This window comes from Hyperolius riggenbachi, chromosome 10 (assembly GCF_040937935.1).
Source record: "Hyperolius riggenbachi isolate aHypRig1 chromosome 10, aHypRig1.pri, whole genome shotgun sequence".
Lineage (NCBI taxonomy): Eukaryota > Metazoa > Chordata > Amphibia > Anura > Hyperoliidae > Hyperolius > Hyperolius riggenbachi.
This window is the reverse complement of record NC_090655.1, coordinates 267499615-267525592: the sequence shown is the minus strand read 5'-3', so window position 1 is coordinate 267525592 and position 25978 is coordinate 267499615. Positions and strand designations below refer to the sequence as shown.

Sequence of the window (25978 nt, the reverse complement as noted above, 5' to 3'; positions counted from 1 at the left end):
GCTGAGCCACTGCGTTTAACACCCGCTGAGCCGCCACTGCACAGAGCGGCAAGCTGTGCACAGCGGGAGAGGGGACTGCCTGCAGAGGGGGATGAAATTGCCATTATGACAATCATGGAATCGCCGTTTCCGTGATCACGATTTTGATCTCCCAATGATTTATCGTTCAGACCTAGCGAATCTAATACTTTTTCTATAGTCTTTTCAATTTGGTACCAATATCTTGCTAATGCCGGACATGTCCAGAACATATGAAGAAAGTTTCCCTCTGCTGCCCCGCATCTGGTACATAAGTTAGAGTGGGAATGATCAATTTTGTGTAGTCTGCAAGGAGTAAAATATACCCTGTGTAAGTACCCTGCGACTCAATCTGTCCCTGGATGAGATCAGGACCCCAGCTCCCCTGCCCACCACCTCCTCCCATTCCTCTTCCTCTATTTCTCCTAAGTCGTATACCCATTGTCTATACATTGTGTTAGTATTATGACCCATTTGAAGGAGGAGTTCAGTGTAAATGGCTGATAATGGCTCAGCCAGTCGCTCTACTATAAGGAGAGATTAGAGTGGGTCGGACTCCAACCGCAGTCTTTCTTTACCAAATTGGGCTGTAAATGCATGTGAGAGTTGTAGGAATCTAAAACACATGTGATTAGGAAGACCATATAGCTGTTGCAGTTCCGAGAAAGCCAGCATAGTCCCATTCGGGGCTACATCTTTCAGGATTTTCATTTCATACCCGGCCCAAATTGCTGGATCAGGAATAGTAGAAAACTGGGAAATATTGGGGTTTCCCCACAATGGTGTATATGGGGACCATCTGTGTGGCATAGCAAATATGCTATGGAGATATTGCCAGGCATGGATCGTGGTTTTCATAATAGCTGTAATGTCTGGGGAAGAATTAAAGCCTCTAAACTTGCAGAGTTCCCCAACCCTGTCCTCAGGGCCCACCAACAGTACAGGTTTTGCAGAAAACCACAAACATACACAGGTGAGCTAATTAGTGTCTCAGCAGAGCTGATTAGCTACCTCTGTGGATTTCCACAAAACATGCACTGTTGGTGGGCCTTGAGGACAGGGTTAGGGAACACTGCTTAAAGGGTAAATTTTACCACTTAAGTCTATCTGGACGGATATATCCGTCCAGATAGACTGTGCAGCTCTTGCTGCCTGAGGCGCCACCTGCCGTTAGCATCCCGATCAGTGAATGGGAATATGGTTCCCATTCACAGATCTAATTCCCCCGCAGAAAAACTGACGGTCTCTCATCAGAGACGACGGTCTTTCTGCAAAAAAAAAAAGTTTCCCGTCCTCTTTCTACTTCCTGGAAGCGTGATCGTTCCCCTCCAGGACTTTTTGACTGTGGCCATCTTGTGGCCAGATCGTAAACTACACCCACATACATTTTTTATTAAATAATAATAATTATTATTATTATCATTATTATTTAGTATTTATATAGCGCCGACATCTTACGCAATGCTGTACAGAGAATATAGTCTTGTCACTAACTGTACCTCAGAGGAGCGCACAATCTAATCCCTACCATAGTCGTATGTCTATGTATGTATCGTGTAGTGTATTTATTGTAGTCTAGGGCCAATTTTAGGGGGAAGCCAATTAACTTATCTGTATGTTTTGGGATGTGGGAGGAAACCGGAGTGTCCGGAGGAAACCCATGCAGAAACGGGGAGACCATACAAACCCCTTGCAGATAGTGCCCTGGCTGGGATTTGAACCGGGGACCCAGTGCTGCAAGGCAAGAGCGCTAACCACTACGCCACCGTGCTGCCCCCTACATTATATTACATTTAAAATTAGCTGTTTACCTCCCACACCAAAAATTACCCAAATACATAAAAAAAAAAAAAAAAAAAAAAAAAACAACAACATAAATAGTTACCTAAGGGTCTGAACTTTTTAAATATGTATGTAAAGAGGGTATATTATTATATTTTTTTAAATCATAAGCTTGTAAATAGTGATGGATGCAAAAACTGTGGCCATTTCCATTTCTTTCTTAATCTTCCTGTTAAAATGGATTTAGAAAAAATAATTCTTAGCAAAGCGTACCACCCAAAGAAAGCCTAACTAGTGGCGGAAAAAACAAGACATAGATTAATTGTGATAAGTAGTTATAAAGTTATTGGGGAGTGAATGGGAGGTCAGAGTTGCTCGGATGCATAAGGTGAACAACACTGTAGGCTGAAGTGGTTAAAAGAGCTTCGTACGAGCCCATAATGGCTGCTTCAACCACCACAGCTGGGTTGTTTTCATCATGAGAAAACCGCCATCTGATGGTAACTAGTATTGACACCAGAAAACAATAGAATAAATTAGGCATAGATAAGCCCCCTCTGCTACCGGTAATTCCAAGGTTTTTAGCGATAAGCGTGGGAGTTTATTGGACCAGATAAAGGGGAATCAGGGTTTTATTTATTTCTGTAAAGTATTTTTTAGGTATCCAGACTGGTGAATTACGGAAAACATACGTAACTTTAGGTAGTAACATCATTTTTATTGCATTAACTCTCCCTACCAAGGTTAAGGGCAGTTCCTGCTAGGCACTACATTTATCTTTTACCTTTTTATGATGGGAATAAAGTTATTGGCTAGAAACATTTGAAGGTCCTTCTGTATCACCAGGCCTAAATATGTGAATTTGTTTGAGCACTGTAACATTAGGCCAGGGTTATCATTGCATGGGAAGTTATCATCCAGTGGGAGGAGAATAGATTGTGTTTTATTTATTTTCAATCCTGACTATCGGCCACAATAATCTACAGTTTCCAGAGCTGCAGTAAGAGAGGGACCCGGATCTGCTAGATATAGGAGGACGTCATCTGCATAGAGTGAGATTTTTTCGTCTAATCTACCCAAATTCAATCCCACAATGCTATTAGAGTGTCTCATCATGATTGCTAGCGGTTCGATGGCCAAGGCAAATAGACTCGGTGAAAGGGGACACCCCTGTCTAGTACCTCTAGTCAGTTGGAAGACTTGTGTAGTCTTGTTAGTGACAGCAGCATCTACCAATGGCTCCGAGATCCAGAATCTGCATAACCGCCATGACCTAGTCCTCAGGACACCTTCCAAGTTTAATGTGAGACATACAGGAGCGTGATCTGATATACCACTAGGGCATACATGTCAAACTCCGGCCCGTGGGCCAAATCTGGCCCTCAAGTGGTTTCCCCACTTTGCATTATGTTTGGCCCACTCTAGACCACCAGAAAAGCTGTATTGGAGGTGAAGCCCTAGAACACCAGTAAAGACATGAGAGGGAGGTAGGGAGGAAGCACTAAACACCAGGGAACTGTATAGGGGAGGGTAGCAGCCTCATCTAGACACCAGAGAACTGTATAGGGGTTGCAGGGGGGCCATTAGATAACTGGGAACTTTATGAGGTAGGAAGGTGGCCAGTAGACAGTAAGGTTGGCCCACGACTAGGTGCCAGTGTGTGATTTCGGCCCACTTTGTTTGAGTTTGTCACCCCTGCACTAGGGAGTATGTCCACCTATTGAATCATTGGCAATATATCCTCTGTTGTATAAATGAGATCTATTTGTGATAAAGTTTTATGTGCAGTAGAAGTGCAAGTGTATCTAGTTTCACTCAGATGTTTCCATCTCCACACATCTATTAACCACTTTGCCCTAAGGAGGACATGTGCGCTCCCGCGGCTGATCACGTGCGTGCACGCTCGCTCCCGGCCGCGTTTCGTTAGGCCAGGAATCAATGAATCGGGCCATGGTGCACGATCACTGATTCCTCTCCCCCGCAGAAAAAGTGACAGCTTCTCTTGGAAGCCTTGCTTTTTCTGCCTCCTATGTCCCTCTAAGCGTACATGTTGCGCTTAGAGTGACGTCATGTAAACAAACTCAAGGTTGTCATCTTTTGGCCAAAAAGTAAAACTACATCTAAATGTAAAAAAACCCACATATTTGCAAAAAAAAATTACTGTTTATATCCCACCCTCACAAAAATACCCACATAAAATGTTAATTCATAAAAAAATATTTACCTAAGGGTCTAAACTTTTTAACCACTTCACCACTGAGGGGTTTTACCCCTTGAACACCAGAGCAATTTTCACCTTTCAGCGCTCCTTCCATTCATTCGTCTATAACTTTATCATTACTTATCACAATTAAATGAACTAGATCTTGTTTTTTCCGCCACCAATTAGGCTTTCATTAGGTGGGACATTATGCCAAGAATTATTTTATTCTAAATATGTTTTAATGGGAAAATAGGAAAAATGTGGGAAAAAATTCATTATTTTTCAGTTTTCGGCCATTATAGTTTTTAAATAATGCATGCTACTGTAATTAAAACCCATGAAATGTATTTGCCCATTTGTCCCGCTTATAAAACCGTTTAAATTATGTCCCTATCACAATGTTTGGCGCCATTATTTTATTTGGAAATAAAGGTGCCTTTTTTTCAGTTTTGCGTCCATCCCTAATTACAAGCCCATAGTTTATAAAGTAACAGTGTTGTACCCTCCTGACATAAATATTTAAAAAGTTCAGTCCCTAAGGTAACTATTTATGTATTTTTTTTAATTGTAAATTTTTTAATTTTTTTTAATTACAAAAAAAAAATAAAAAAATTGGAGAGTGTGGGAGGTAATGAGTTAATTTTTTGTGTATAATTAATCTATTTGTATGGGAAAAATGCTTTAGGGTGTAGTTTTACTATTTGGCCACAAGATGGCAACAGTAACTTTTTGTTTAATGCGACCTCCAAGCGTCCTTCCGGACGCTTGGAGGAAGTACTAGGAGGCTGGTAACGGGTTTTTTTCCACAATGATCGCGCTGCTTAGCGGAGAAGCAGCGGATCATTGCGGGGCTTAGATCAATGAACGGGAATGGATTTTCCCATTCATTGATCTCCGGGCGAGCGGCCGGCGGCGTGTTTACCCGCGGGAATGCGCGCTAGAGCGAGCGGGAGCGCGGAAAGTACGGATTTCTCCGTCCCTGGGGGTGAAAGGCTGGAAAAAGGGACGGAGAAATTCGTACGGGCGGGGGTAAAGTGGTTAAATATCCATGCAAAGATGAAATATTTCTATTTTTTTTTTTAAATATAAGCTTGTAAATAGTGATGGATGCAAAATGGAAAAAATGCACTTTTATTTCCAACTAAAATATTGTCACCATGCATTGTGATACGGACATAATTTAAATGGTGTAATAACCGGGAGAAATGGGCAAATACAATACGTGGTTTTTAATTAGGGAGGCATGTATTATTTTAAAACTATAATGGCCGAAAACTAATAATGATTTTTTTCAGTTTTTTTCTTATTCTTACTGTTAAAATGCATTTACAGTAAGGTAGCTCTTAGCAAAATGTACCACCCAAAGAAAGCCTGATTGGTGACGGAAAAAACATGATATAGATCAGTTCATTGTGATAAGTAGTGATAAAGTTATAGGTTAATGAATGGGAGGTGAAAATTGCTCGAATGCATAAAGTGAAAATGACTGAGGGCTTAAAGTGGTTAAAGAATGTGTTTATGCCCATGCAGCTAGGTTGGATCTTTCTGGTCCAGTATAGGTCAGTCTCTCAGTGGTTGGGAGCTACATTAAAGTCTCCAGCCCATAGGATTTTGGCGGGTGGTAATTGAGTAATTATGGTAATGAGGTCATTTAAATGCTCAATGCTTCCAGTGGGTGGCAGGTATAAACCAATTATAATGAAGGGGGCCCCAAAAAGAATTGCTTGTATTAATACAGATCTGCCGAAGGAATCCAGCTTGACTTGCTGTATTGTCATGTGTAAGGATTTATTTAATAGGATACTAACCCCTCTAGAATGAGTAGAATATGTAGAGTAAAAGTAATGCCCCACCCATGGTTTTTTTAAGGCCATTATAGTTCTACCGATTAAGTGAGTGTCCTGTAAAATGCAGATATGAGGATGATATTTTTTTAAGAAGTTAAAAACTAAAGCTCTCCTAAATTTGGAGTTGAGACCTGGAACATTCCATGAAACGCAGGTCGAGCTGGATGGTAGATCTACCTGTCGTGCAGTTGCCATGGCATCAGAAGTTGTAAAATATTTATACATGTAACACAATTCGTAAGCAGTTGTGCCCAAGAGAGGGCAAAGGTAGAAAGAAAAGTTGGAAAGAAGAGCAAAATATTAGAAATAAACATTATTATCTTAAAGGAATACTATTTAAGTATCTCAAATTTCTGGAAGCAGCATTAATCAATATGGCAATATGAGTCAGAACGAACACAGCATATGCTTCTGCTGTGCAGTGTGTCTTTTTTTAATATACCTTGCAGACAGCGTCCCCTGAACAAACTGACGGCGACGGGTTATTGGGGCAGACCATTATGCTAGAGGTGATGCCTCTTGCCGAGTGCAGCTGTGGACTATACTGTTTTATGCTCCCCAACATCAGTGCAAGTTATCCAGCATGTTACTATGAGGAGGGAGAGACAACAGCTCTCCCTCCCTCTCACTCCAAGTCTGCCCGGCCAATAACACCATGCTTACTTGTCCCCTTCTGCTTGCGTGTGAAGAGAATCGTCAGAAGTTTCCCTTCACACTAGTGAAGCCCGGTTCATGAGGGATTGGCTCATTTGAGCCGGTTCTTTCCTGTGAGTCGAGTGATCCGACTCATCACACTGAACCGAATCAGTTCAGTGAATGAGAAAGACACTGAACCGAATCAGTCCAGTGGATGAGAGAAAGGATTCCTTTCTCATCCACTGGACTGATTCGGTTCAGTGTCTTTCTCATTCACTGAACTGATTCGGTTCAGTGTGATGAGTCGGATCACTCGACTCACAGGAAAGAACCGGCTCAAATGAGCCAATCCCTCATGAACCGGGCTTCACTAGTGTGAAGGGAAACTTCTGACGATTCTCTTCACACGCAAGCAGAAGGGGACAAGTAAGCATGGTGTTATTGGCCGGGCAGACTTGGAGTGAGAGGGAGGGAGAGCTGTTGTCTCTCCCTCCTCATAGTAACATGCTGGATAACTTGCACTGATGTTGGGGAGCATAAAACAGTATAGTCCACAGCTGCACTCGGCAAGAGGCATCACCTCTAGCATAATGGTCTGCCCCAATAACCCGTCGCCGTCAGTTTGTTCAGGGGACGCTGTCTGCAAGGTATATTAAAAAAAGACACACTGCACAGCAGAAGCATATGCTGTGTTCGTTCTGACTCATATTGCCATATTGATTAATGCTGCTTCCAGAAATTTGAGATACTTTAATAATATTCCTTTAAGCGGTTATGAACCGTGACCTACCGAACTCCCTTATCCCTCAACTCCCACCCTTCTACGTCTACCGACTCGTAGAGTAGCTTATTACCCAAACCCCCGCCTACTCTTCACTATCCGCTAAGAGAAAGGCTACTAACTAACTTACTGATGTGTAAATATATACACGGACGAACAGCTGAGGTCCACTGCCCAGCAACACCCAGTCAGTACTGGGAGGAGGAAACTTATCTTAGGCAGTTAAACTAATTACTAACGTGTAACAGTAAAATATAACTTCAGAGCCCAGAAGGGGGAAGGGAAACCCAGAGGCATATAGCCTTCATGAAGAATAATGTTCTGGGCTATAGACTCACACCATCACCCAGTGTTGAAGGGTGGGCACAACATTCTCTTACATTATATATAGTCATAGTGGCACTCATGACTTAAGCATTACATACAGTGGGATGTGAAAGTTTCGGCAACCTTGTTAATCGTCATGATTTGTTGGTTGTAACGACAAAAAATGTCAGTTAAATATATCATATAGGAGACACACGCAGTAATATTTGAGAAGTAAAATTAAGTGTGCAATATTTGTTTAAATAAAATTAGGCAGGTGCATAAATGTGGGTACTGTTGTGATTTTTATTGATTCCAAAACCTTTAGAACTAATTATTGGAACTCAAATTGGCTTGCTAAGCTCAGTGACCCCTGACCTACACATACAGGTAAATCCAGTTATCAGAAAGAGTATTTAAGGGGGTCAATTGTAAGTTTTCCTCCTCTTTTAATTTTCTCTGAAGAGTAGCAACATGGGGGTCTCAAAACAACTCTCAAATGACCTGAAGACAAAGATTGTTCACCATCATGGTTTAGGGGAAGGATACAGAAAGCTGTCTCAGAGATTTCTTACAGAACACCCCCCTCCCACCCCAGCTTACACCCCTCTAGAGACTCAGGCAGGGAGCACACTTGTCATAATTTGTCCACAGCTCAAGTGGCCATGCGTCTTACAGAACACCCCCCCAGCATACACCCTTCTAGAGACTCAGGCAGGGAGCACGCTTGTCCTCATGATTTTGCGGGCTTTGTTGTGCACTGTCATCGCATTTTCTGTGTTCATCTGTAATTTTTGGATGCAGTGAAGAGTCAGAGGTGATGAGTTGAGCGGGGATATGGAGAGGGGGGTGGGGTGGGGGGACACACAGGAGTACATTCTAGCACCCATTAATGTAACAGGTTTATTATAGTGGAAAAGAGGCCAGAGAACACCAAGGGATGTGCAGAGAGGTGGCACGGGAGTGGGTTCTATATATATATTTAGCATAAGTATTTTGTATATCTAATGTTTATCACTCACCGACACGCATCCTTGTAATAACGTCTTCCTTCTTAGATGTCCTCATCATGTCTCCCTCCTCCATAGACTGCTGATCACTCCTCACATACGTCTCTTCTTCTTCCTTCTTAATTGTCCTCATCATGTCTCCCTCCTCCATAGACTGCTGATCACTCCTCACATATGTCTCTTCTTCTTCCTTCTTAATTGTCCTCATCATGTCTCCCTCCTCCATAGACTGCTGATCACTCCTCACATACGTCTCTTCTTCTTCCTTCTTAATTGTCCTCATCATGTCTCCCTCCTCAATAGACTGCTGATCACTCCTCACATAAGTCTCCTCTTCTTCCTTCTTAATTGTCCCCATCATGTCACCCTCCTCAATAGACTGCTGATCACTCCTCACATACGTCTCTTTTTCTTCCTTCTTAATTGTCCTCATCATGTCACCCTCCTCCATAGACTGCTGATCACTCCTCACATAGGTCTCCTCTTCTTCCTTCTTAATTGTCCTCATTATGTCACCCTCCTCAATAGACTGCTGATTACTCCTCACATAAGTCTCCTCTTCTTCCTTCTTAATTGTCCCCATCATGTCACCCTCCTCAATAGACCGCTGATCACTCCTCACATACGTCTCTTCTTCTTCCTTCTTAATTGTCCTCATCATGTCACCCTCCTCCATAGACTGCTGATCACTCCTCACATACGTCTCCTCTTCTTCCTCTTTATTTGTCCCCATCAAGTCACCCTCCTCCATAGACTGCTGATCACTCCTCACATATGTCTCTTCTTCTTCCTTCTTAATTGTCCTCATCATGTCACCCTCCTCCATAGACTGCTGATTAGTCCTCACATACGTCTCTTGTTCTTTGAGCTCAGATATTAGTTCTAAAAAGAACAACAAATTATAGCAGTAAGAAAGAGAGCACAGAAAAGCACATAATTTGCTAGGGGTGATAATATCCCATAAGCTGTGGTATCTGCACATTCAGCACCACAGTCCTCTCCTCCAGTGTGCCTTGCTCATCATCTGGTGCTTCTCTCCTTCTCTCCATGCACACATTCCTGGGAGGATACAGCAGTGTCGGCTGCGGTAGATGGATGAGGATGTGAGGAGAGAACAGCTGGAGACAGAGGGAGATAGCAGAGGCCTGCAGCTAATTAGCTATAAATTATCATTACTTATGGCTCTGGCACCTGATGAACTAGGCAGATGGGACTGAACACTGGCAATCCAGCGCAGGAGATTTGGTCGCAGCAGTGAGTAACTTCAGCGCCCTCAGAAGACGGAGCTGAACTTACTTATAAAACACTATAATTCGTCCTCCAGCAATTGCTGGAAGCCGAATTATTTCATTCCCCACTATCCATGTGGACCTAGAGGGTGAATAGTATCTAACGTCGCCGGGACAGCAGGATACGCCATACCGGCTGTATCCTGAGCCCAAGTCTCCGACGGCAAATCCTCTCGTACGCAGATGGGACTGCAGCTCCATATCCTGACCATACCTGAGCCCACCTGTCCATCACCTACTGACCCCAAACCCTCCAAGAGCTGTAGCAACAAACCTCCCAACTGGGACAGTGCCAATACCAGGACCAAAGCAGCAGAGACTACCCAACCCTCTCCAGCTGCAGCCTTAATCTTCTCAATATATAACAAATATGTCCACCCCCACCTCTGTGCTGCTCAATATATGACAAGTATGTCCACCCCGACCTCTGCTCTGCCCAATATATAACAAGTATCTCCACCCCGACCTCTGCTCTGCCCAATATATAACAAGTATGTTCACACTGACCTCTGCTCTGCCCAATATATAACAAGAGTCACACAATCACCTCTTCCAGCCGCGTGTTATCACAAACTTCCTGCAACTTCTCTTCCTGCTGTGGTACATCACTTCCTGTGTGTGCGATCGCCATCTAGTGTTGAATAGACTAACTGCAGTTTTTGTTTGTGGAATCAACTGCATTATTGCTGGTTAATCTGTACCTCTGCCAATTTATTTATTTACTAGGGACCTTAGCCAGTTTAATAATGGGCTAAGGTCTCTCACCGCCGCCACCTTATTATGCAGCACTGGACATTAGTTAAAGTGGATCCGAGGTGAACTTTTACTCATTGCATAATTGTGTTCCTTTCCTATTGTTTATAGGGCATTCCTCAAGCCAAATACCTTTTTGTTTTTGTTTTAAAACTCTAATTCCCTATAAACTAAATAAACCACGCCCACAGGTTCAGAGAGCCTTGGCAGTAGCAAGGGCTCATGGGAGCTCAATCTGGGCAGGAGGAGGAGGTGTTACTAGCCATTGATTTCAGAGGCAGAAGGGAGGAGGAGGGGAGATTAGGTTTTTTTCACAGGCTTAGTGATCAAGATACAGATAAGCCTGCCTCTGTGTAATCTTTACAAACAACATGGCTGCTGTCATTGTATCACAGGAAGAAATAACCATTTTCTATTAAAGCTGTTTGCAGCTATATTTGCTGTGTAAACTATCTAAACTTTAGATAAAATATATAGACAAGTTACTTGTTATAGTTAGTTTTTCATCTCGGATCCGCTTTAAGGTTACAGACAATATTTAGGAGCGACATACAGCAATAAGACAATACAGGAACACATGCAAACCAGATCACGCAGCACAATAGGAGTACAAGTTAATGCTTAGTCACTGGATGGGAGCATAGAGATTAGGCAAGGCAAGTTCACTCAGATCCATAGGATGTGTGTACAGTAATGGAGGTGTGTAATCAGATAGGAGACATAAGCAGGACGACCTTGCCCATAGGCTTACAATCTAGAGGGAGAGGTAGTGACACGAGAGGTAGGGAACCATAGTGTTGGAGTTTTAGGGCGTTCCATGGTGTTGGAGCAGCTCTTGAGAAGTCTTGCAGGTGTGTATGGCATTGGGTGATGTGGGGGGCAGTCAGGGGAAGTTCATTGGAGGAGGCAATAATTGTTGTTTTAACTATTATTATTATTCCCCAAACTGGAGACGTAGAGCTGCCATTTGGATGCCATACACACACATGCATACATACAAATACGCACGTATATCCCAGTCCCAGTAAATAGGTATGAACAAGCACAAGGAAAGCGAGATGAGAGCTGACATTTAAATTCTATACACACGCATGCATACACAAGCATACATACACATGAATGCATACACATGCATGAACAAGCAGAAGGAAAGGGAAGACAAGAACAATGTTACATAAAGCTAAGAATATGATGCTGGAAATGTAAATTTGCCACCAGATCACATCAGAACCATCTTAGGCAATCTTTGCTTGTCTGGGAAGGAAGCACTCAAAGCTGTATTCCTCATTAAGTCCCAATGGACTACTACTTTGTACCCCATGGATCCCTTTCCCTTCAGCTTTGAGTAGTTTGCTGGTAATGTCTCCTCCTCCAATATCCTGCCTGATGTGGTGTAAACCACCTTTCAGGGAACTCTTATGTGAAACAATGCATGTGCTGCTATTGCTGTGACTGACTCCCCTTGTTCCAAGTCTTTTTTCTGCAAGATTCACTGTTGATACATGTTTTTATAAGCGGGCCATACACCGATTTCTCGTTTGCTCAACATATTTTTCCAACATGATACTTACAGATGTCTTACAATTGATCTAGTCTCTGATTTTGAATATTCCTTGATTGACAATTGTCAGGCTTGGTAACTTATCTGTCCACAGCTCAGCTGCTATGCCCCAATCTAACTCCACCTTCTTCACTCTATGTGGCGTGTGTGTCCCCGCTTTAACGGGAGGTGAGGAATAACATCTGTCTGACTTTGGTTACACCCAGGCATGGAAGTTGCAAAATATAGGAGATGAACATACACAAATACCTCCCCAAAGCCAAACAGGAGATGGAAAGGAAGTCCAGTAACAGTCCAGGTCATACACATGCAATCAGATTAAACGAGGCACGAGGGGTAAGGAAGACTCAGGTCACTAGGCAATCCAAAGGTCAATTCAGGCGGCAGACAAGGGAAGTCAGAAGCAAGCAGTGGTCGGTCCAGGCAACAGGCAAGAATGGTCGATAACAGGCAGAGGGCAAATCCAGAGTATCAATAATATTAGCAGAGAGCACCCAGCAACTAGCCACAGCTAACGCCAGGGTTGCTGGAATACCCCCTTTTACTATTTGAGTTGCTGCAAATTCAGGTTTGTGACAATTCAGATTCGGTCATAATCACGACCACACGAACCAATTTGAATTCACATTCGCCTCGTGATTACGGCGGAATCCGGAATCACGATTCGTAATCACGAATGGCCTTTAAATTGCTGCCAAAACTTCTTTTAGGGCAAATGATGCAAAAAGCATCATTTTTTAAAAAGAAAAACCACCATTAATTACGTGTGGTGGTATAATTAAAAAAAAACATTTTGATGAAAAACATTGCGGCTGGGGCCCAACGACATCATCCAATGGTTACCGCACTTGCGCAATGCGAATTCGTGATCACAGATTTTTGCCATCATCACGACCGAATTCGCGTTAATCACAAATGCATGCAAATCCGAATTCTGTGTTCTGTATTGATCACGGATTCGGAATTTTTCCAAATTCGAAGCCAAAAAATGCTTGTGATCATGGGAAATCTGTGATCACGAGGTCCTGGTGAGCAACCCTGGCTAATGCTATCACGGGCAATGTCAACGCGCACTCATTAGCAGGCATCGGCTTAAATTCGGCTAAGGGTGATCTGGATTGTAGCTATCTGGATTCACCCGGTAATGCTGTGCGGGGGGGCGGGGGTCAATCTCACCTGTCTGACATCTTCTTAGGTATGTCCCTCGGCGCCTCCCACGATGCGCTCCACTCGGCGGTCACATGACTACAAACACTTCCTCCTTCCGTGTTGAAGGACTAAGGGCCTGTTTCCACTACACGCAGATTCTGCATGCAGAAAACTGACTCCAATGAATGCCTATGGGAAATCTGCATCAGAAAAATCGCGTTCAGTGGAAACAGGCCCATAAACATTCATTGGAGTCAGTTTTCTGCATGCAGAATCTGCGTGTAGTGGAAACAGGCCCTAAGTGTTTCTAGTCATGTGACCGCCGAGTGGAGCGATTCGTGAAAGGCGCCAAGGGACATACCTGAGAAGACGTCAGACAGGTGAGATTGACCCCCCCCCCCCCCCCCACCGCACAGCATTACCTGGTGAATCTGGTTAGCTACTATCCAGATCACCCTTAGCCGAATTTAAGCCCATGTCTGAGCAGGTTTAAATACACTAAGCATCCAATCAGTGGGCTGCCACATGTATTCAGAAGCAATCACAGACCAGCAACATTCCTGTCTGTCAGCTGACAGGAGAGATCAGCTGACACACAGTGCTGCAAGCCTGTCAGCTGACTGGAGTGTCAGCTGACTCAACAACAACAAAGACACAGCCAGTTACGCTATCTCTGCTGCCGTCTAAGGTGGTAATGCAGGCAAGAGGAGCACAACAGCCATCCAGCAATATGCGCGCATCGATTCACAGCAGGCGCATCAACAACAGGGAATGACTGGTGAGACCCGGAAGTAGAGGCCTCGGCTTGATCTCCAGCAGAACAGTGCGCATCAGGCAGGTTCCTAACAACAGTACTCCTGACCTCAATGGTAGGTTGCATATATATACATATCTATAAGATGAACAAGTCCTCGATGATCCGGTACCACCCCAAAATGTGGTGGTCTCTTGGCACCAAACATCATCCTGCTCCCACCACCCAAGGTACAGATTTACCACTGAGGGGGCACTAATTTGGTGGTGAATCTGAGGTTGTTTGATGACATTCGATGGACAGAAAAATAAATGATTTTAAAGTTTTAATTTGTTTTCATGTTTTGGAATATGTTCCCTCGATAAAATTGAAATATAATAGGCTACCTATGGGGTGTTATTAGTATTCTGTGAGCTGAATATGGAAGCTTTGTTTTCTTCTTTTTGTTAATATTCCTGTTTCTCCATGGGAGCCATTATTGTTTTGTATTCTTGGCTCTGATCTTTTGTATTATTGTGGTGGCAGCCAGTGTCTGGGGTAACTGAAGCAGCATGAATTGGCATCTTTCTGCTATCAGTCTGTGACATCAGCAGTGGCAGGCTGGTAGTTACTAACCCACCTCTCATTCATTTTTGAAAACAAAGTGAGGTGATTGACCTTATCTGTTGACAGACGTGGTTGATTTCCTGTGACCACACCACATGCAGCACTGAAGGGACTGCAGACAGATCACTGGATGTTGGGCAAGAAAGAACTTGAATGACATGCTGTTCCAATTGTGGGCAGATGTCAGGACCATTCCCCCAAAATTGTATGGGGTCACCACTGCCCAGATATGCCTCACCATCACCACCAGTAGCAACAAAGGAACCCAGATAATCATGTGCCATTCATTTAAGCCATTGTCAGTTGATATGGCCCAGTGATTCAGGTGTCTCAGATGGTCACAGTAGATTTATCCAGGCATTCATAAGATCCCCCTGCCTGGGGCAATAGCAGGAGATGTATGGCCTGGTGCTAGTAGAGCTGGTAATAGAGGAGGAGGTGGTGGGTGTGGCCTGGTGCTGGTAGTAGAGGAGTGGTGGGTGTGGCCTGGTGCTGGTAGAGGTAGTAGTAGAGGAGGAGGTAGTGGGTGTGGTTTGGTGCTGGTAGTAGAGGAGTGGTGGGTGTGGCCTGGTGCTGGTAGAGGTAGTAGTAGAGGAGGAGGTAGTGGGTGTGGTTTGGTGCTGGTAGTAGAGGAGGAGGTAGTGGGTGTGGTTTGGTGCTGGTAGTAGAGGAAGAGGTGGTGGGTGTGGCCTGGTGCTGGTAGTAGAGGAGGGGGTGGTGGGGGTGGCCTGGTACTGGTAGAGCTGGTAGTAGAGGAGGTGGTGGTGGGTGTGGCCTGTAATGGTTACAGACATAAATACCACCTCCTACTCTCTAACCTCAGTGCATAATAAAATATTACCTTGTTTCAGTAGGATACTTAACATAATTAGGGTGGGTATATCCACCTGTCGTGTTGGACTACGTGGAAAACAAATTACCAGTAAGAGTAATTATTGGCTTCCACTTGCATCCATGACAGGTCCATCAGGAGAAGTAAATATTACCTCCTCTCAGAGAGGGACCACTGCTGACAGCACTTTAAAGTGTACCTGAGAGGGGGCGATTACAAAACACATACATACCTGGGACTACCTCCAGCCCCCTCCGGCCTGATCCCTCCCATGCTGTCCTCTCTGCCTCTCCGTTCTGCCACAGCTGGCCCTGGAAAATCCTTCAGGCAACTGGTATAGCTTCAGCTTCAGTTGGTATAGTGGATAGTGTGCTTGTCCACCATACAGTGAGACCCAGGTTCAAATCCCAGCCAATGTGAGTTGGCTTTTATGCTACAAATCCTTAACGGGAACCTAAACGGAGAAGGATATGGATTTTTCCTTTTAAAATAATACCAGTTGCCTGAATCGCCTGCTGATCCTGTGTCTCTAATACTTTTAGCCACAGCCCCTGAACAAGCATGCAGATCAGGTGCTCTGACTGAAGTCAGACTGGATTAGCTGCATGCTTGTTTCAGGGTGTGATTCAGCCACTATTGCAGTCACAAAGATCAGCTGGACTGCCAGGCTACTGGTATTGTTTACAGGAAACAGCCATATCACTCTCAGTTAAGGTTCCCTTTAAAGGAGAACTGTAGTGAAAGGTATATGGAGGCTACCATATTGATTTCCTTGTAAGCAATACCAGTTACCTGGCTATCCTGCAGATCCTCTGCCTCCAATACTTTTAGCCCTAGACCCTGAACAAGCATGCAGCAGATCTGGTGTTTGACATTTTTGTAAGATCTGACAAGATTAGCTGCATGCTTGTTTCTGGTGTGATTCACACTACAGTGGCTGGATAGTGTACTGGTTAAGGGCTCTGCCTTTGACATGGGAGACCAGGGTTCAAATCCTGGCTAGGTCAAGTACCTATTCAGTAAGGAGTTCAAGGCAAGACTCCCTAACACTGCAGGGTGGCCTCTTGAGCGCGTCCCTGTGGCTGCAGCTCTTGAGCGCTTTGAGTCCGACAGGAGAAAAGCGCTATACAAATGTTTGGATTATTATTATTACTGCAGCCAAATAGATCAGCAGGGCTGCCAGGCAACTGGTATAGCTTAAAAGGAAATCAATATGGCAGCCTCCATATACCTCTCACTACAGTTCTCCTTTAAGCAACCTAATGGTTCTATTGCATTGAGCATTAATGGTACATTTTAGGCTAGCTTCACTTACTACTGTAGTGGTACAGTGCTTAGGGTGACTTGCCCACCACACAGTGAGATCTGGGTTCGATTCCCAGCTATGGTATGATGTATACTGGTTTTTAAAGTAGTATAATTCCCTGCCAGAAGACGCCCTCTGAATAGGTAGAAGGGTAGAGGGTGGAGGGAGGAGGGCAATTAAAATCTCCCTAGCAGAGTGTGTAGCAGCTGTCCCATAACTAATTAGTGTAGGCAGACAACTTAGTCAAATGGTATAAAGGACCTAGCTTGGAGGGAGGGTGGGCAGGTTCTCTAGCACTGGAAGCAGTGTGTTTGACAATAACATGTCTGCTGACAGTGAAATGGAGGGTAAAAATTTTGCTCAATACAGCATTATAGGGCGAATCGAACTTCCGCAAAAGTTCGCCTGATGCAGGCGAACGCGAACCCCCAAAGTTCGCCTGATGCAGGCGAACGCGAACCCCCAAAGTTCGCCTGGAACCGTTCGCCGGCGAACCGTTCGGCCCATCTCTATTAAACAGGACGGACGGAATAAATGAAAATTTCTTGTTCTTTGTGGAAAGGAAATCTGACATAACTTTCGAAGAAAAGGAGGGCGGTTATCTAATTTTTACCCTATCCTACAGAAACCACATAAAAGGTGGTTTGATATTAAGAGCCCGAATTTCTCCAATACGTCTGGCTGTGGTTATTGCCACCAAAGAACCAGTTTTGCATGTTAAATCCTTAATAGAAAATTGATCAAATTTAAACTCAATAATTAAATTAAAACTAACTTTAGATCCCATGCTGGTTCAGTAGGTTTCTTCACCACTGACTTCCTTTTTACCCCCCTAATAAATCTTTTAATTAAGGAGTTTAAGGGCCGGGACCCAACAGGGCGTTTTTGGCAGCATTTTGGGATTGCCAACAATCGCTGGCGATTCCCAAAAGCCCTTTACCAATGAAAGTGAGTGAGGGAAAGCCCACTACTGCAATTGTGATTAGGGTTAATTGCAATCACAGGAAATGCAGCGTTGTTTATAGCAGTGTTGCAAAATACTACTTTGGGGGCGATTTATACTTAGGGTATCCGGACACCAAATAAGTATAATAAAGTTTATTGAAAAAAAAAAACGCAAATAGCTAACCGGAAGCACTGTACAGTTTACTATACAGCAATTTCAATTGCTGGGAAACGCGAGCGCAATCGCCCTAGAAATCGCTGCACACATTGCTGCCACAATTTTAATGACTCTGCGACCACCTAACGCAGGATGGCAGCAGCAGAGTGGCTCTCTTGTTCCTCCAGGATGCGTCATCTTGCTGATCGCTAGATTAGCAGAGATCGAGTGCTAGCGCAAGGACACGATGCCTGCAGGAGGAATGGGGAGATAGCCACGGACAACCTGCCAGCCGCGATCAGAGCTGGCAGGCTGTAAATTGGAAAAAACAAAAAAGCAAAAATAATTTGTGCAGTGCTGCGATCTACTGCAGCACTGTATGGGGGACAGCTCTGTCACTGAGCTGTCCCCAGGACAGGATGGCAGCCGCAGAGTGGCTCTCTTGTTCCTCCAGGATGCACCGGTGCGTCATCTTACTCATCATGAGATTAGCAGGGAATGAGTGCTCCAGAAAGCGTGCGTTCCCTGCAGGAGGATCAGGGAGACGGCCACGAGCAGCCTGCCAGCCGCGATCAGAGTTGGCAAGCTGCAAATAGGAAAAAAAACTGCAAAAATCATGTGTGCAGCACTGCGATCTACTGCAGCACTGTATGGGGGACTGCTTTGTCACTGAGCTGTCCCCAGGAGAGGCTCACAATCTGATCTTTCTCATAGGCTGATTCCGATGAGAGGTGTTTGACATGGTGGGATCTTGGGGGAGGGTAAAAATTAAAAAAAAATTGTTTTTAAATTAAAAAATAAAAAAAACAGATCACAGCAGCAATCAGATCCCACCAATAGAAAGCTCTGTTGGTGAGAAGAAAAGGAAGTAAAATTAATTTGGGTGCTAAGTTGTATGACTGCGTAAAAAATCGCCTGGTCACTAGGGGGTTTAAGCCTGTGGTCCTCAAGAGGTTAAAGTGCTGCAGTAAATCCAGAAGTATTGCCGATCACCTGACCGGGGGGTCTGTCCAGCTGCTTCTCGTCTGATGCTCGCAGAGCGGAGCTGCGCTACTGACACAGCGGCAGGCTCTCGTATGGATGTCGGAAATACATCAAGATAACCACAGTTTGTGTGCGGTGTGAGCACTTTCATCTAAGGTGGAACCACTACAGGAACAGGTACTGTCGCTACTTTTTCTTGGTCTGCACCTGAAGTGTCCTCCTTTTGCGCTGAGGCATCTGACTTATGTTCTTGACACATTTGGGCTTTGGAGCCAGCCCACCTTGGCAGCATTAGTATCCATTTCTGCGCTAATTTGTGTGTATACAATAACTTTATCTGACAGACCATTATTCAGTAACAGTGGCCGCTGAAAAGCCACGCCTCCAAGTTCAGACTGTCCAATGAAGGATGGCATACCGGCCCCTGCCTCAGAAGATCGCCCCTGATTGGCTGGATCCAGGAGTCCTCTATGACAAGGGAGAGCAACAGAGGATACTGAGAGTCTGGAGTAATGAGTTATTGTGGCCTGACCCCTCACTACATTTGGAAGTACCCTCCTTGTGAGGCTGATTTCACACTGTGTACTGGCGTTATCGGTTTGGGGATCACCACGTTAATAATCAGTAACCCTGACTGGCAGCATGCCATACAGGAAGTGATGATATCTAGCGCACACTTCTTGTGGCGGAATGGAAAACGTGCGCATAAGAAATACGCTTCCACGCATGCGCAAAGCATTAAACCTGTGGCGTTCATTTTAAAATTCTTGCTTTGCTATAGACTTACATGACTTCTGCTCCGCCACACGTCGCTGTGCAAGTTGGCTGTTAATGCAAGGATGCAGAATTTGGGGGAAAAGGCGCCCTGGTAGATAGTATTATGTAGAAGCTTTCCAGAGGCGCCAATAGAATAAAAGTCACTTAAACGAGCTTAAAACCGATGGGGCAGTGGTGGACCTATCCCATCCATGCAGACAAAGCAAACAAAGGAAGGACTGTGGCATCAATAGTCAAACAACAATTTATTTATACTCCACAGTAAAAATAGGCAACGCGTTTCACGGGCTCAATCCCGCTTCATCAGGCCAATCAAAAAGGAGCATACAGCTTAACAGCATCTAAACCACACTGAGCGCCTATGTGACAGAGGTGGTTTTGATGCTGTTAAGCTGTATGCTCCTTTTTGATTGGCCTGATGAAGCGGGATTGAGCCCGTGAAACGCGTTGCCTATTTTTACTGTGGAGTATAAATAAATTGTTGTTTGACTGTTGATGCCACAGTCCTTCCTTTGCTTTGTCTGCATGGATGGGATAGGCCCACCACTGCCCCATCGGTTTTAAGCTCGTTTAAGTGACTTTTATTCTATTGGCGCCTCTGGAAAGCTTCTACATATTGCTAAGTCCACCCTTGGTGGAGGGTTGTACCCATCTTCTTCCCATCTACAGAGAGCGACTTTTAATCCTGAGCGGGGTCAGGTTAATCTCCCCACCTGCCTTCACAGTGGTTGCCTAATGGTAACCCTGGTTTGTGAGTATTAAATTGTTATATTACTCATTATTAATTATCATCTATACAATATCACACTATTGGGCTCTTGGTGTCCCCCCTCCCTTTATTTGCCCTGGTAGATAGAAGCTTTTAAAAGCAATTTAAAGTTGAAAAAAGGAACAAGGTAGCCTACCTCAATAACAAAATATTTGTAATAACAAAAGATTTATTTTATGTTATTACAAAGATTTCGCCATTGAGGTAAGCTACCTTATTCCTTTTTCGATTTTAAACTGCTTTTAAAAGCTTCTATCTACCAGGGTGCCTCTCTCCCTAAATTGTGCTTCTATACCCCCCCCCCCCCCCTTCCCACACACACACACAAAAGCTTCTATCTACCAGGGTGCCTCTTTCCATAAATTGTGCTTCTATAGACCCCCCCCCCCCCCCACACACACACACACAAAAGCTTCTATCTACCAGGGTGCCTCTCTCCCTAAATTGTGCTTCTATACCCCTCCCCCCACACACACAAAAGCTTCTATCTACCAGGGTGCCTCTCTCCATAAATTGTGCTTCTATACCCCTCCCCCCCCCCCCCCCCCCCCCGCGCACACAAAAGCTTCTATTTACCAGGGTGCCTCTTTCCCTAAATTGTGCTTCCTGTCCTTCTAGCTTTATTTAAAAAAAAATCCTTTGAACTTGGTAGTAGCAAAAAAGTTTCTTTACCGTGTTAGCCAAGCAAATTATGTAGGTAGAAAAAAAGTTTAGTAAAAGTAATACCTTTTAATGGCTGATAGAGTTACTGTAAATGATGCAAGCTTTCTGGGATCTAGTCCCCTTCTTCAAGCATATTTCCAGATGTTAGCTGAAGTAAAACACTGATGGGGGTAAACAGTAAACAAGAAGATGGCGGTTGTGCTGGTTACTGTTTAGCAGTTATATGTCAGGTGATCAGCAGGCTGGAGCCAGTGAGTTCATGCAAGCACACATGAAATCCAGCAGGTTTCTGAAGATCATGAAGTCAAGTCAATCATGTTACATAAGAGGTCATGAATCCCATTCCACGATTTGAACCTTCTGTTAATGTCTTGAACATTTTAATAAATTTGTACTCAGAACTCTTTCTTGATTGTTCGTTTTTGAGTTACCCTTAAGAAGAAGTACTTTCAAATCTTGCCTGCTTTGTCCTGGGTCACTGCATAGCTTGGACTGCCTGCTTATGCCATCATGCACAGCTTCCATGTCACTGCATAGCTTGGACTGCCTGCTTATGCCTTCATGCGCTATCATGCACAGCTTCCATGTCACTGCATAGCTTGGACTGCCTGCTTATACCATCATGCACAGCTTCCATGTCACTGCATAGCTTGGACTGCCTGCTTATGCCATTATGCGCTATCAATCATGGCTTCCATGTCACTGCATAGCTTGGATTGCCTGCTTATGCCATCATGTGCTATCATGCACGGCTTCCATGTCACTGCATAGCTTGGACTGCCTGCTTATGCCATCATGCACAGCTTCCATGTCACTGCATAGCTTGGACTGCCTGCTTATGCCATCATGTGCCATCATGCACGGCTTCCATGTCACTGCATAGCTTGGACTGCCTGCTTATGCCATCATGCACAGCTTCCATGTCACTGCATAGCTTGGACTGCCTGCTTATGCCATCATGCACAGCTTCCATGTCACTGCATAGCTTGTACTGCCTGCTTATACCATCATGTGCTATCATGCACAGCTTCCATGTCACTGCATAGCTTGGACTGCCTGCTTATGCCATCATGCACAGCTTCCATGTCACTGCATAGCTTGGACTGCCTGCTTATGCCATCATGCACAGCTTCCATGCCACTGCATAGCTTGGATTGCCTGCTTATGCCATCATGCTATCATGCACGGCTTTCATGTCACTGCATAGCTTGGACTGCCTGCTTATGCCATCATGCGCTATCATGCACGGCTTCCATGCTAAGTTTGTTTAACCAAGGTACCATTCTGCCTGGAGGACAGAACATGCTAATGCGCTGTAATGTAACCCCAGGGGCTTCCCAGAGGGGGTGGATGCCTCCATGCCGGACTGGGGACTGGAGAGAGCACACACATTCCCTCCCTCAAACCTAAGGACCCTTTCACACTGGCGCGGTATTTTACTGCATTGAGATGAAGGAAGGATGACGTGCTTCTATTGCTGAAAGAAATGAATGGCATTTCGGAAGTTTGCGAGGAACGTTAGTGCTTAGGTATGAACATTATTAAATAGATTTATATTTTCTCATGAACTTCTCATGAGTTACATTGAGTTTTACGTAACTAATACATAAGATGAACTGAGCCGGAGAAGTGAAACCTAAAATCTCTAGCCACATACAACTTTACCGACACATATGAAGAAGAATTCTTGTTTTGATGTTTTATGTTCGATTGTGTAACAAACTTACATGTGTCTAAGAGCGTTAATGCCGAGACCCGGTCTGAGAGCGCTACTTCGGGTTCTCGGCGCTTGTTCCCCATTGATGACGCGACTGCTGGAATGCAAGATGCACATCCTGATAAGCGGAAGGCACGTTCCCAGTACGCTCTCCGCAAAGGTAAACACCTAGGCGGGTTACTGCTGTGTGCTCTCATTGGATGCGTGTGGCCGGCCACTGATTGGATGAGAGTTATATTTAAACTTCCTGAGTGCTCCCAGTCATCGCCCGTGATAAAGCATAGCTGTGGCTAGTTGCTGGGTGCGCACTTTGAATCCTGACTGCTGAATGGTTATTCACCCTTGGCTTGTTTACCTTTTACTCTTGTTTGCTGCCTGGACCAACCTCTGCTTGTTACCTGGAAACCTCTTGCTTGCTGCCTGGACCGATCTCTGCTTGTTACCTGGACATTCTTGCCTGTTGCCTGGACTCTGCTTATCTGTTACCTGAATACATCTGTATATTGCCTGGACTGTGCATTACCATACTGCTGCATACCTGTCTACCATTGTGGCCCTCATCCTCATCATCTCAGGTACTTTCATAATTGAACTTGTGAATGTTGTGATACTAGCTCAGTGGGGTTCTGAGGGGTTATTGTTCACTCTACTTCAGTCTGTATGCCTTGCACGTTAAGCCCTGGATGTAACCGAAGCCAGGAGACAAATCAAGTGTACTGTTCACGTGGGGGCTTGTCTATAGGTGAAGATTGTGGGTCGGGCTCAGAGTCAAGGCAATAGGTTGGGGCATAGAGACTGATTGTGGACATAACCTGCCAAGCCTTATAGATTTTTTATGTTTTAGAACCGGGTTAGTTTTACAGTTTCTGTGATATTTCCCATACAATAGTGACAAATTCAGAGGAACATTGTACAAACAAAAAGGCTCTATAAGGGAAATGTAATCATTTTTAGATCAAATTACTTTTTTGATAGAAGGTAAATGTGTGATTTATTGTTTGGAAACGTAATATTTTGATAGGGAAAATGTCCAGAAGATATCCTTTATGCCAATGTTATTTTGCAAATTTGATTGAATCATTACTGAAGGGACTTTAGATGGTGAAGGTATTATTGATTCTATAATTAACAATTTGTAGATAGAAACTTTGAAATCTGATTGGAGATAATAGGGCTTGTCAGAAAGCAAAATGCTACATAGATAACATAAAATGTACATTTAAATCAGATGATGGAAAATATGATTATACAAATTGCATTAGTATCATGTCCTGCATTAATACATTTTCGATTATATAGTTTTAACATTGATTGATAGTGAACAAAGATCACAGTTGGCAAGGATATGTTTGGAAGATCAAACTGAATATGCTATACATTTCCAAATAATAACACAAACTTTTAAAAGAGGTATAACATATTTAAAAAATACAGGTATACATTAAATCTTCGGTAGGCGGTAGAGCCGCTGCAACCACTAATGCAAATCCAGCTGGCAGCCAGGGATCCAAAACATCTCAAAGCCAGATTTCCAAAAAGGATGTCCCGCTACACCAGTTGGAAGGGTAAAAAGCGCCAAGTCTTTATTTAGAACATCAATTGACACACAGGAAACCGCTCACACGTGTCGGAGCTCTGATTGGCTCCTTAATAGACATAGCTTGATTAATCATTAAATCATACAGATCTGAGGGCAAATAAATGATATGAATACCATCAAGATGAATGTATTAACACCACAATTATAGCAATAGCTGGAAGGGAGCACATTTCAATACCTGTAACAATGTCAGGAATTCCAATTAGTGATGTGCATTGTTATTATTTCAGCTAATATTTATAATAATTTTACTATGGATGAAAAATTAATGACATTGAAAGGTCAGATTTATCATCATGTTTACATTTTCAGCCCAAGGTTATTTGTTTGCTTATTTAAGAAGAGTATCAGTTTTGTCATCATATTTACAGGTTTGTTTGTTGTAAGAAATGAAAGAGTTAACTTACACAGTGATATAATTACACATAAAGAACAAAGAAGGTTTGCGGTTAAAGCGGACCTCAACTCAGAACTTCCTCTCTGCTCTAAAATACATGCAACAGCATAATAACCTTGAAAGGAAAACATTTCTTTGTTACAGCTGTTACAAATCCGAACATAAATCTGCACTGTTTCTCCTTCCTGCTTTCATGGAAGCAGACATATTACCACCCTGTGCTTTCAAATGAGCTTATCTGCCTTACCTGAAAATGGCAGTCAGGTGACACGGGGAGAGATCAAATTACAACTTGTGATTAGACACAAATGAGGGGGCATTAGTCAGGCTAAACTCTCTAAATACATACAGGGTGCATTTCTCTGTTTTCCTTCTGTCTTGTGCAAGAGTTCAGGTTCATTTTAAGTAAGGTCCAGTTAGGAAGTGATTCAAAAGTGTTTTTTTTCCCTTGAGTTCATTCCTAAAGCTTGTATGGAGGAGTTATATTACATAGACAAGTACATACATGTAATAAGTTAACAGTTTCTCTTTACAATATGTATGATACACATTAATACATTTTCATAAAATGGGTGAAAAAATGGAAATAATTAGCCACAAAGGTTTATTGTCAAGTCTATCTTAAGAACTGAATTACAGGCAGCAGAGATTACATGTAATTATCAGAAAGAAGGTAGAATACAATTGTTAATATTTTAAGTTACATTTTTGAAATAATTCAAGAAAATCAATGAAAAGAATAGGGGGAAACACACTTGTTACTACAGCAGCAGGAAACATACTCTTGCATCCTGTAAGGGAGGGGGAGAGAATAGGGGAAACACACTTGTTACTACAGCAGCAGGAAACATGCTCTTGCATCCTGTAAGGGAGGGGGAGAGAACAGGGGAAACACACTTGTTACTACAGCAGCAGGAAACATACTCTTGCATCCTGTAAGGGAGGGTGATGAGAACAGGGGGAAACCACTTGTTACTACAGCAGCAGGAAACATACTCTTGCATCCTGTAAGGGAGGGGGAGAGAACAGGGGAAACACACTTGTTACTACAGCAGCAGGAAACATACTCTTGCATCCTGTAAAGCTTTGTTCACATTCAAAATCAAAATAACTGACTCCTGAGATTCTCGATTTTT

General features: G+C 43.7%; 1 pseudogene; it reads right to left on the bottom strand.

Annotated features, from left to right (window-relative positions):
• LOC137537175 (uncharacterized) overlaps positions 1–25978 on the bottom strand; it is a 78938-nt pseudogene that overhangs the window by 36801 nt on the left and 16159 nt on the right.